Source organism: Chiloscyllium punctatum, chromosome 4 (genome assembly GCF_047496795.1).
Source record: "Chiloscyllium punctatum isolate Juve2018m chromosome 4, sChiPun1.3, whole genome shotgun sequence".
In the NCBI taxonomy this organism is placed as follows: Eukaryota; Metazoa; Chordata; class Chondrichthyes; order Orectolobiformes; family Hemiscylliidae; genus Chiloscyllium; species Chiloscyllium punctatum.
Genome location: NC_092742.1, coordinates 85839406 through 85849986, shown reverse-complemented (window position 1 = coordinate 85849986; position 10581 = coordinate 85839406).

The window sequence follows — 10581 nt, the reverse complement described above, 5'->3', positions numbered from 1 at the left end:
GACTATTCTTGTCCCCAATTTGCATGTCTATACATCTTTGTAAATCATCTTGCCCATACAATGGGCATGTGATGAAGGTTCATAATATTTTGCTATTGTATGGAAACCTCCCTTCTAAAGTGCAGAAATTATGCAGACGATTAGGCTTGATTGATATTTCTGTATTTTTTTGATTAAGAAGGAAAGGGTTAGAGTGGAATCTTATAGGTGTCTGAGTGACGTGAATTATGGTGAGATGTGTGACAGAATCAGGCAAGAAACGGAGTAAGGCCCATCTTGATATAGGAACAACTTGTGCCTTTTTTTATGCTTTTCACAAGTGACATGGCAAAATCATCAATGGGCAGTGGCAATTCACCAACATTTTAAAGCAAGCTTCATGGCACCGGTCAGATGCACTCACATCTAAAGACTTGGCATCCGATATGCCTCGGCCTCTAAGAAATGTCACGGGACATCTTCAATCTATATAGAGGTCACTTAGAGTCACATAAATGTACAGCATGGAAACAGACCCTTCGGTCCAACCTGTCCACACTGACCAGATATCCTAACCTAATCTAGTCCCATTTGCCAGCATTTGGCCCATATCCCTCTCAACCGTTCCTATTCATATACCATCCAGGTGTCTTTTAAATGTTGTAATTGTACCAGCCTCCATCACTTTGTCTGGTAGCTCATTGTATAAATGCACCACCCACTATGTGAAAAGGTTGTCCCTTAGGTCCCTTTTAAATCTTACCACTCTTACCCTAAACCTATGCCCTCTAGTTCTGGACTCCCCCACCTCTTGCTAACCCAGGGAAAATACCTTGTCTATTTATCCTACCCATGCCCATAATGTTCTTATAAATGTCTATAAGGTCACCTCCTCAGCCTCCAATGCGCCAGGGAAAACAGCTCTAGCCTATTCAGCCTCTCCTGTAGCTCAAACACTCCAACCCTCACAACATTCTTGTAAATCTTTTCTGAACCTTCTCTCATTTCACACCATCCTTCTGATAGGAGGGAGACCAGAATTGTATGCAATATTCCAAAAGTGATCTAACTAATGGACTGTACAGCTGCAACATGACCTCCCACTCCTATACTCAATGCTCTGACCAATAATGGAAAGCATACCAAACACCATCTTCACTATCCTATCTACCTTCGACTCTACTTCAAGGAGCTATGAACCTGCTCTCCGAAGTCCCTTTGTCCAGCAACACTCCCTAGGACCTTACCACTAAGTGTATAAGTCCTGAGTGTGGTGCTGGAAAAGCACAGCAGGTCAGGCAGCATCCGAGAAGCAGGAGAATCGACATTTTGGGCATAAGCCCTTCATCAGGAATCTGATGCCCAAAATGTCGATTCTCCTGCTCCTCAAATGCTGCCTGACCTGCTGTGCTTTTCCAGCACCACACTTTCAACTCTGATCTCCAGCATCTGCAGTCCTCACTTTCTCTAGTATATAAGTCCCACTCTGATTTGACTTTCCAAAACGCATTTAAATGCTACATCTGGGCTGCACTGCAACTATTCATTGTAATGCTGCTGCAAGGACTCTGTGCTCAGGGACATTCAGCATCTCTGGGCCCTTTGCTTCCTCTCATAACACTCACACTTAGCTACGTAGATGCTCATAACATCCTGCCTTTCATTAACTTGTCTTGCCTTTTTGCACTTTGCGTCCACAGCTTAAGATGCCAGGCTCATAGCACTTTTAGAAACACAAAGCAATTTATATGTTTAAATTGTGTGCAGGTTACTTTCAGAGAGTGAAGCAGGTCAGTCAGGGAGAAAAGAACTCTGTCTCAGCAGAAATGCAGTTTCACAGTCTCTGAAACGGTTCGGGCAGAAGAAAATAAGTTCCAAGTCACTTAACGTCAGTAACAGAAAATCTCCAGAAACTGAATGCCATGGAAGAGGTGTTTCAGGAACTCCAGTTAAGAAATAAATCAACTGTGTTAACAGTCTGTTTCATGGTCTCAGAAAGTAATAGCATTGTGTGAATACAGAGGAAACAACAATTCCAGCTGTTTCCACTGAACATGTAACAATATGACTCTTCACTGAGGTTTGAATATCTGTGAGATTCTGGAGAAGGTAAAAGGATTTAATCTTTATCTCAGATATTTGATGTAAGACCACTTCAAATAATTTTTCTATGGTGTAATATTATACATACTTATTCACTGCATAATAAATTCATGTATTCATTTGTTTAAAGTATATTGGTGTCCTCTTGTGAATATGACCAGTAACTGACCATCACGGTAAACAAATTGCTAAAATAAAACATATGGTCTATTGAACCTGATTTCACACTGGGATATGACTTGTCCAGTATTATGATTAGCTGGGATCATAATAATGTAAATTAAGAGAAAGTACCATTCCTGGAGTACTGATAAAGGATTAACCTCCTCCAATTTAGCATTCCACTCTCTTGATTACTGGTCTGCTATGGTGAATGCCAAGACCATTCAAAACCTGAAAGTTTTTCTGGCTTCATGTTAAGCTATTTTGGCACAATTCACATCTGACTTAATGTTGTTGATATTTCTTTAATGTGCAGTACTTTATACTTTACTGTTTTAAGTTCCATTCTAATATCTTGCCTGTTTTTAGTCAACGCGCTTTTTAATCTCTGAACTGTCTCCCTAGGATCCATTGCCATCAGCTTGATATATCATCCACATTGCTCACGTTTTCTCATTTGTCTCAGGAGAAATATAAAAGCAACTAAAAATAGTCCGAAGGACTGTATTTACTACAGACTTTACTTGTCCTATCTCTTGCCTAATCAGTTAGGCTTTGAGAGTGACACTCAAATAACCTTCATGCATTGATCTTTCCAACTTACTTCAGACTGAGCGTCTATAGCTCTTCAGTCTGCCCTTGCATACATGTAGCTTGACCTGAACCAAATGCTTTTGTAATTGTTTATTGTGCACAACTTACTCCCTGGTGAAAAGAAACACAATTTTTCACTCAGCTTTCATAAGTATGCTAATAGCACCTGATTTTATCTCTCCATACCATCAACTATTATTACTCCAATTCCTCTTCTGGTTACAATTGCATCAATTGTAACCAGCCACACAACCTAAACTAGATTGGGCTGAAATTTGATGTAGTGCTTAACCCCAAGATGCTTAAACCTAAGGTTACTTCTCATCTACATGGGGTCATAGAATGTATCAGCACAGAAACAGACCCATCGGTCCAACCCATTCATACCAACCAAGTTTCCCAACTACACTAGTCCCACTTGCCTGCATTTGGCCCATATTCTTTTAAACCTTTCCTATTCATGTATTTGCCTAAATACCTTTTAAATGTTGTCACTGTATCTACATCTATCACTTCCGCTGGCAGTTCATTGCACAAATGAACCACTATCTGTGTGAAAAAATCCCTTTTAAATCTTTCTCCTTTCACCTTAAAACTATGCTTCTAGTTTTGAACTCCCAAGCCCCAGGGTAAAAAAACCTTTGCTATTTACCTTATCTATATGTCTCATGATGTTATGAACCTCTATTAGGTTACCCCTCAACCTTCTATGCTCCAGTGAAATAAGTCCCTTCTTGTCAAGCCTATCCTTAACTCAAACCCTCCAGTCACAGTAACATTCTAGTAAATCTGTTCTGCACTCTCTCCAATGTAATAAGCTCCTGCCTATAGCTGGGTGACCAGAACTGTACATAGTACTCCAAAAGTGGCCTCATCAACATCCTGCAACATGACATCTTGATTCAGATAGTCATTAGAGCAGCACAAGCTAGAATTATGTGTCAGGACCCTGTAGGATCCCAGACATATCAGATACCATGGGAATTATCCAGGAAGTTGAAGATTCTGATCAGCAATTCCTGTGCATTTTAAACTCTCCAAAAACAACCTTTGCATTGGAGAATTTGGGTGACTCCACTTCTGTTAAGAATACTCAGAAAAGGTTAAACAATTAAACACTTAGACTAACTCCTGGGTAAGTATTAAGCTGACTGCACCCTCCCTTCCTCCTCCCCCACCTACGCCAGTTGACCTACCACATATAACTGTAACTGCACCATCCTCAATCCCTAACACTCCAGGACCCATGACATCACATTCCTCTCATCAAACCTCTTAAATTCAACACGATTCCCCACCACTGCCTCACTCTACCTCACTTCCAGGGACCCTCCACTACCCTGAAGTTGCAGAATTTAAAACCCTTTGTTAGACACCAGAAGGTAACTGTCTTCTATCAGAGCTCATGACCACACTTTATGGAGAGATTTATTTCAGTTGACCATAAAATCATAACTGATTACTATCTCTCCACATTTATATACTCTATTATCCTGAATTAATATATTCATCATGTATTCCTTCATTCCGTTAGGCATTTAGGCATCCCTTCAGACTTTATTGGGTGGTAACAATCTCTGGCTCATCGTGTCACCAGCATGTTGTCAGACCAAGAATCCCACATTGCCTCTGAGCCCTGTACCCACTGATAGCCAGTGCCACGCCCACCCTGGGCGGGCCCTGACCCATGCATGATGACCTACCCAAATTACTCCAAAACTAACCTAGCATCCCAGCCACCAAAGTGGCAGCCTACCCAACTGGCACCCTACTTATCTGGACTCTATGTATCTGTCGACCAAACTACTTGGCACCATCCTAATAACTCACAATAGCATCCAGTCCACTTGGACCCAAATCTCTGAATCCATAAACACCCTAATTCAACACTCACTTTATGCACTTACCCACTCACAGCAGCTGTCCAAGAGTCTAGTTGTGCTACTGGATGTTTAAGTCTTAGCACACAGCAAGTGACTGCTGTAAAAGGAGGCATGTTTTGAGATCCTCCAACCATCTGGCACTTGGGGGAAGTTTGATTTTAGCTGTACTCAGCATTTCTGAAGGAATTCTCAGCTAGATTTGTGGAGCTCAGTATTAACATCAATCCAGCTGTGATTGTTGCTCTTTGGAATGTCCAGGTCATCCAATCAGTCACTATTGTTCAACGCTAGATTATAGATTGATTGCCTCCTTATTCTTCAGTTCTTCAACCAGTGAGCCTTTAACCCAGTACTGAGTGAGCAGAAATCTCCACTAATTAAATATTGGGAAGACGAAAGTCATTGCCTTTAGGGTCCAGGGAAACTCCACTCCCAAGCCATCAATTCTATTCCTTTTCCTTACCAGTGTCTGGGTTTGAACCAGAATGCTTACAGCCTTGGGGACCAAGCTCTGGTCATACATCAACACCCACACTAAGAGCATTCATTTCCACTTCTGAAATAATGCCAAATGTCATCCCACAGCTCACTCACCTACTCAGAACACTCGCTCATGTTTTTGTTCCTTCTAGGCTTGGCTATTGGAGTCAGCATCTGGCTAGCCAACCAATCTTCCCTCCATGAATTTGAGGTCATCCAAAACCTTGCCATCTATGTCTTTACATGCATCAAGCCCAGTTTAGCGGTCACTCAGTCCTTGTGTAAAGTCAGGGTTGCATTCCTGTTAGTTGCACCTTTAAGTGAAAATATTTGAAGTAAAGCTTTGATTCCCACAAACTAAGTTGTATAGGACATTCCTCAGCAGAAAAATAATAAAACAGTGTAGCTAATTCTCTAAGTTGAACCACTGTACTTGAAATGACTAAATTCCAACATTGGAAAATGAAATATCTGTTAAAATAAATTTTAAAATTCCAGCAGAAAAGAAAAATTCAAAATTTCTATGGAAGACCCTCCAATTGTGGAGCTGGGGGCCATTGCATTTTGTTTGTGTTGGGGGCAGATTCGGTCATCAAGCAGTGGGCTGCCTGCTGAGGCTGATGCTTCTTCTGAGTGACTGCCTGGCGGCGTCCTTTTTCTGGGAGTGGTAGCTGACAGCAACCCTTTTTGCTGACTGCCACCACCTCCAGGATCCATTCAGGCCTTTGCTCAGCGGGTTGCTCCTTGTGGTCGCGATGGCATTTCTTTTTTGGCCAGCACCTTGGTGATAGGGTGACTGCTGAACTCAGTCCTGCTGGTACCTATGGGCCAAGGGATGAGCTGCCAAGTATCCCGAGGGACAGTGAAAGCCACTTTCTGTGGGGTGTTTGTGGGGAATGCTATCGGACAGATGGCAGTTCTCGGACCTGGTTGGTGAAGGGTCCCTGTTCCGGATGTTGTGGATGCTGCAAATTGGAAGGCTGAGAGTTGCCTCAAGTCTGCAAAGGGGAAAGGTCCCACCAAATGGCACAATACGCATCATATAATATACTGTTATAAATGATGATATGTTAAATCTTGCGACGCTGAACAAGGTTACAAGTATTTACCGAAACGTCATCCCTTTTCCTCAACCCAGCATTCCTGCCCAATCTGGTGAACATGGCTTTTAAATGTCCTTATTCCATCACCCACATTCCTGCCTGCATCTCTTCCCTTCTGAGCTAAAAATAGCATTGAAATCTGCGACATAATATCTTCTCTGCTCTATCTACCCTAAACCATCCAAATCAGTAATATACTTTCATGTGAAGAGTGTTATATAAGTGTAATTACTCTTATTATACATATTCTGATCTACTGTTTCTATTCCAAGCACTTTGTAAACTGATTTACAAGACAGAGTGCTGTTATGCAATGCAATGTGGAAGTCTGTCAGTGGCATGATGTGTAGCTGCAGACATTAGCCTCAGATTAAAATTATGCCTTCTGAAAAAATAACTGTAGCTAACAGTCAAATGATTTAAATGCATGAAACATTTGTAAATTATCAAACAAGAACAAATATTGCAAATAGTCAAAAATGAAGGTAAGTTATGTATATACCATATTCTTGCTGCAATGGCAGGTATAAACAAATTTTTCTCTCTGTAAACCTGTTTCAATATTTGCATATCTCCTCTTTGCAATCAGTACCCACTAAAAGCTTTGTAATAATTTCTGAAATGTTGTACTCAGGATAGATTGAAATCACTCAACTCTCCCAAAATGAATTAACTGAATTGTTATAATGTGAGACAAGTAATGAAGTGCAGCCAACGAGCTCTGCTCATGAAATAATGGCTGGAGATGTTCTTGTAGTGGACAAATGATGTTCCATCATTCATCAACTAAATTTAGGCAGTTTCATTACATCCTAGCTACAAGGATTTCATTCATAATTATGGCTACCCTGAGAGTAATGAACATTTTCAGAGTTTGAATTGACTAGTCACCTTGCTCCTGAGTTGTGTGGGAGTGAAATAAACCAAAGGTAAATAAACTGCTTGCCAAGAAATTATTTTGGATAGCAACAGATAGCAATAGTTGTGAAAAATTTAACACAACTCAATATGTAGAAAATATCCTAAGATTCAGTGCAAAGGAGGAGAGTTATTGGCAGCAAATAATGCCTGAAAATTGTTGATTATTGAAAGCTGACATGAATAAATTAATTTTGTAAAGGTTTTGAAAAATACAAGGGAGTTAGTAATCCATAGGACATTGACAAGAAGTTTTCAAATATAACATTGATACGGTAAAATGTTTTGCCATAAAAGAAACTACGAATTGAGAAAAAACACAGAGGAGGCCAGACAGAAATTTAAGGAGTGTAAGAATAGAAATGTAGACTAGCATTTTCAAATGAGTGCAAAAATCATACTAAACCTTGAGAAATGAGAACTATCTAGATCAACAAGGATTAGGGGTGGAGTATTGGTCACATTGAGTGGTAACTTAATATGGGATAAGAGGATAATGGCAAAGGTTTGGATGACTGTGGGTTTAAGGAGGGACCAATAAAAAGAAGAACTGAAAATTCTTGATTTAGGAAATGAGTCAATGTATTTCTTGAGGTAGCGTGGGTGTAAGATAGGGTGCAGAAATAAGTGATCTTAGAGTGATAGAGTCATAGAGATGTACAGCATGGAAACAGACCCTTCGGTCCAACCTATCCATGCCGACCAGATATCCCAACCCAATCTAGTCCCACCTGCCAGTACCCAGCCCATATCCCTCCAAACCCTTCCTATTCATATACCCATCCAAATGCCTCTTAAATGTTACAATTGTACCAGCCTCCACCACATCCTCTGGCAGCTCATTCCATACACGTACCACCCTCTGCATGAAAACGTTGCCCCTTAGGTCCCTTTTATATCTTTCCCCTCTCACTCTAAACCTATGCCCTCTAGTTCTGAACTCCCCAACCTCAGGGAAAAGACGAGGTAAAAACAATGACTGCAGCTGCTGGAAACCAGTTTCTGGATTAGTGGTGCTGGAAGAGCACAGCAGTTCAGGCAGCATCCAAATAGCTTTGAAATCGACGTTTTGGGCAAAAGCCCTTCATCAGGAATAAAGGCAGTGAGCCTGAAGCATGGAGAGATAAGCTAGAGGAGGGTGGGGGTGGGGAGAAAGTAGCATAGAGTACAATGGGTGAGTGGGAGAGGGGATGAAGGTGATAGGTCAAGGAGGAGAGGGTGGAGTGGATAGGTGGAAAAGAAGATAGGCAGGTAGGACAAGTCCGGACAAATTATGGGGACAGTTACTGAGCTGGAAGTTTAGAACTAGGGTGAGGTGGGGGAAGGGGAAATGAGGAAACTGTTGAAGTCCACATTGATGCCCTGGGGTTGAAGTGTTCTGAGGCGGAAGATGAGGCGTTTTTCTTCCAGGCGTCTGGTGGTGAGGGAGCGGCAGTGAAGGAGGCCCAGGACCTCCGTGTCCTTGGTAGAGTGGGAGGGGGAGTTGAAATGTTGGGCCACGGGGCGGTTTGATTGATTGGCGCGGGTGTCCCGGAGATGTTCCCTAAAGCGCTCTGCTAGGAGGCGCCCAGTCTCCCCAATGTAGAGGAGACCGCATCGGGAGCAACGGATACAATAAATGATATTAGTGAATGTGCAAGTAAAACTTTGATGGATGTGGAAGGCTCCTTTAGGGCCTTGGATAGAGGTGAGGGAGGAGGTGTGGGCGCAGGTTTTACAGTTTCTGCGGTGGCAGGGGAAAGTGCCAGGATTGGAGGGTGGGTTGTAGGGGTGGCGTGGACCTGACCAGGTAGTTGCGGAGGGAACGGTCTTTGCGGAAGGCGGAAAGGGGTGGGGAGGGAAATATATCCTCGGTAGTGGGGTCTGTTTGGAGGTGGCGGAAATGTCGGCGGATGATTTGGTTTATGCGAAGGTTGGTAGGGTGGAAGGTGAGCACCAGGGGCGTTTTGTCCTTGTTGCGGTTGGAGGGGTGGGGTCTGAGGGCGGAGGTGCGGGATGTAGACGAGATGCGTTGGAGGGCATCTTGAACCACGTGGGAAGGGAAATTGCGGTCTCTAAAGAAGGAGGCCATCTGGTGTGTTCTGTGGTGGAACTGGTCCTCCTGGGAGCAGATCCGACGGAGGCGGAGAAATTGGGAATACGGGATGGCACTTTTGCAAGAAGTAGGGTGGGAAGAGGTGTAATCCAGATAGCTGTGGGAGTCGGTGGGTTTGTAAAAAATGTCAGTGTCAAGTCGGTCGTCACTAATGGAGATGGAGAGGTCCAGGAAGGGGAGGGAGGTGTCAGAAATGGTCCAGGTAAATTTAAGGTCAGGGTGGAATGTGTTGGTGAAGTTGATGAATTGCTCAACCTACTCGCGGGAGCACGAGGTGGCGCCAATGCAGTCATCAATGTAGTGGAGGAAGAGGTGGGGAGTGGTGCCAGTGTAATTACGGAAGATCAACTGCTCTACGTAGCCAACAAAGAGACAGGCATAGCTGGGGCCCATACGTGTGCCCATGGCTACCCCTTTGGTTTGGAGGAAGTGGGAGGATTCAAAGGAGAAATTGTTAAGGGTGAGGACCAGTTCTGTCTATTTATCATGGATAGGATGTAGAATTTGAAACCCATTTCTGTGATAAACAAAATGTCCATCCAGTTGATTCAGCCAATATTGCAAGATAATTTCCCATGCTGAAATGATAGTTTCAGTCATCCTTCTTGGTCTTTAAGTCAAATGTGGGATATCCAGAGCCAACTGTTGCTTAACATCAGATAGATATATTTTTATTAAAACAAAAGGATGTCATCAGTATAGCCATTGAAGATGTTTCTGTGTCTACACAGCCTGTCATAGATGGCAACAGATATTGTTGCTACTCGTGGTTGATGTCATCTTGAAGGTTTCTACATGGTTATTTTGCAAAGCTTTTGACAAGTCCCACAGCTCAGCCTCGTCAGAAAAGTAAAAGTCCATAGGATCCAAGGGCATTTGGCAAGTTAGACCCAAATTGTCAAGTGGCACCAAAGCATGGTGGTTAACAGCTGGTTTTATAGAAGCTGTTTCCAGTGAAGTTCCTCAGAGGTCAGTACTAGGTCAGTTGCTTACCACAGATTTCGACTCAGATATGAATTAGAAATTAACACTAGGCAAGTGAAACAAATGTTGGTTGTATATTTGATAGGTGAGGAAGGAAGTTGGAGACTAGCAGGAAGCAATCAATGGGTTGATCAGGTCATGGAATTCAATCCAGAAAAGTGAGAGATAGTATCTTTGAGGAGGTCACATGAATGCTATAATACTGAGACAAACAGAGGAAAAACAAGTCTTGAAATACATATTGATAGATTTCTAAAGGTATCAGGACTAGGAATTAAGA